Raw genomic sequence first — 2,976 nt, 5'->3', positions numbered from 1 at the left:
TTTAAATGTTTTCCAAGTGTCTCATACGGAACAAAGTGAAAGCAAGTCTTGAATTTCTTCATCAATTTTGATGCCCATAGCAATTAATTGATTCATGATTCCCTGAAAATTATTCAGGTGATTTTCATCGGAGAACCATCATGATACTCTAGACTTAGCCTCTGCTTTATCAAGAACATCTTAATATTTTCAGTAGCATACAAATTTTCAAGATGCTTTTATAGGGTTCGCGCATGTGTTTCTCCAAAAATATGGTTCAACATATTATCGTCAATCCATTGCATGATAAATTTACAAATCTATTTGTACAACAGATTTCACCCTTCACCTGTTTTATTTTCAAACATTACAGTGATAAAGACTGATTGATAAAAATATCTTGACATAAAGTAGATTTTCCTTTTTTCCTTTCAAATGACATAATTAACATCATCTAAAGTAACTATTCTTCTTGAGTTGGCTTACATTGTTTATCCCAAAAATATAGCTATTGCGAATCAATGCTCTGATACCAATTTGTTGAGACAATGCGGACTAACACAAAAATGTATATGGTCAAAATAGTAGAAATAAAATGAAAAAATAATGACATCAAAAATTTTACGTGAAAATCCTTTTTAAATAAAGGAAAAAGCACGAGTCAAGAGGAGCAAGTGATATCAATATAGTAAGAAATTTTTGCACTGTGTAATCACGAATATAACACTCAAAGTGACTAAAATACTCTCAAAAGAAATAACACTTTTGATTTACCACCTTACTAAAATATCACTCACCTCTATTTTTCTTCAGAGACTATTTTTTTTTGTATAGTCTATGACATGCCTCGCTTTACTCTCAAATATTTTTCCCCCTCTATCTTGGTGTGTTTTGAAGTAATGAGTTGATGACCATTTTTTAGAGAATAATGGTTCATGATGATGTCTACACCGATATCAATTTCCATAAGAAAATCAAACTTAAGTAAAATATTTCTTCTATCATTTATCAGCAACGTGATACAATTTTGACAAAGTTGCAAAAGTTATACAACAAACGTGGACCAATAATTTAATCAATTATGGGGCTAAAACCCACAATTGATATGAATATTGATGAAACACTATTAATGTGTATGTGTCCAGGAAAATAATTTACATCTTGTTGGCACATCAATTAGTGAGTGGCATGAAATCATCATCTTTGAATAGGGTAATAACTACTCATTTAGGAGTTTAAAATATCGACGTGAAGAGACTTCATGTACATATAGGATATGGTTTACAATAGTAGATGTCCAGATGATTCTTCTTTAATTTTATTGAATTAATATTTACGGTGGTGTCTCTTATGAGAAGAAAATAAATAGGGAAATATAAAAGGAGAATAATTTTCTCAGAGAATGCTCAAATTGTAGGTTTAAGTTATTATTGACCCGTTAAAGTTATCTGTATATTTTACTTGGCGCTTCAACAAATGTATTTTTCCTATTAGACACTTCTATTTTAAAAAATAAATAATCATCAAACATTTTTCTGGCACCTAATCAAAAGAGAAAGTGTGTGTAATACACAAGCAAATTATATGGTAAAATAACAAATGAAATGAAGACATGTGTTATTTTAATTTAAAATAAAAAAATCTAAATCTAAAAAGAAAAGAATATCAACTTAAAAAAAAAAAAGAGAAAGAAATTATACACCTTCACCCTCGCCCCTACCCACAACAGTCCAACGCAAACCTCTCATTTTCTTCTTTTTTCCTAACTAACAATCACCCTTATTACCATTGTTAATTCTCCATTTAGAAAAATGGAGGTTTTAACATATTATCATTTATTTTGTTTCTCTCTATGCCTTTTTTCAATCCTTATCTAAATAGGTAATGTTTTTTAAAAGATCTATAATTTCTTTGTTTATTTTGATTTTGCTTTCTTTTTCTATTTCTGCATTGATTTTGCGGGACGAAGGGGTGTGGGTCGGGGTCAGTGTATGTGGGAAAGTATATAGGGAGAGAAAAAATAATTGAATAATTATATTCATTTTTCCAGGTAAAGAAGATGTGGATGGTCGTCTTCATTTTATTCAACAAAGAAGACGTAGATGATGAATTTCATTTTTCTCGGTGAAGAACTGTAAATAGTGATCTCCATTTTTTTTGGTAGAAAAATGATGCGGTAATTCTACATCTAAAAAAAATAGCACAATGATAAGAGGATTAAAAAGAAAAGAAAAAAGAAAAAAACTGGAAAAACAAAATAATAGTGAATTGTTGTGAAGAAGTTATGGCAGTAAGGTCATGTGTTCCTGAAAGAGAGGAAAGAGAAAAAATTGTTATTTTTTTAAAATAATAATGAGAAACAAAGAATAAAATTGAAAAAGGAAATGAAAGATGATAAAATATTGATTTTTCACGTGTCCATCAAGGTGGGAATTACATATTTTTGTTTCACATATGTATAAAGTGTCTAAAATTACTTAAGTGTTAAAGTGAGTGAAAGACCAACTTGCAACTAGAGTCTTCGAGTGCACATTTGATCCTTGCATGAGTAAGTTGAGCTTTGTTGTGTGCATTCATGATTGAATCTTGTGTAGCACTGTTTGAAGTATCCTTTTTGAACTGCTGAACTTGGGTTTTATTCGAGGACAAACAAAAGTTTGTGTTGGGGGTGTTGATGTGCCCACATATTGGAATCATTTAGGGTTACATTTTGATAGAAATAATGTCCTTAAATGCTTATTTTGTCTCAATTACTAGTGAATAACCTTGAGTGTCAGGTATTTTGAGTTTGAGGCAAAGCATGGACACTATTTGCCAAAAAGAAGCAAAAAGATTGAAAAGAACGAAGAAATGAAGGCGTGAGGGTCGCCAAGTCCACTTGGCGAATCGCCGATAGGTTTGAAGATCGCCTTTTGTTCCAAGGTGTTGAGCCCTAAAGGAAACGATCAAATCGGCGGTGAAAAGGAGCAGTCAGCGCATCGCCGAGTAGTTCCACGA

The 2,976-nt window shown here is 31.3% G+C and overlaps 1 long non-coding RNA gene across 1 annotated transcript; it reads left to right on the top strand.

Moving 5' to 3' along the window:
* The first annotated feature begins 1,762 nt into the window (after nucleotides 1-1,762).
* On the top strand, nucleotides 1,763-2,494 carry LOC114077842. Its single transcript, XR_003579112.1, has 2 exons — nucleotides 1,763-1,860; nucleotides 2,030-2,494. It is a non-coding gene; the product is annotated as an uncharacterized LOC114077842 (long non-coding RNA).
* Nucleotides 2,495-2,976: the final 482 nt, after the last annotated feature.

Source organism: Solanum pennellii, chromosome 7 (assembly GCF_001406875.1).
Source record: "Solanum pennellii chromosome 7, SPENNV200".
NCBI lineage: Eukaryota > Viridiplantae > Streptophyta > Magnoliopsida > Solanales > Solanaceae > Solanum > Solanum pennellii.
This window is presented reverse-complemented; position numbering and strand designations above follow the sequence as displayed.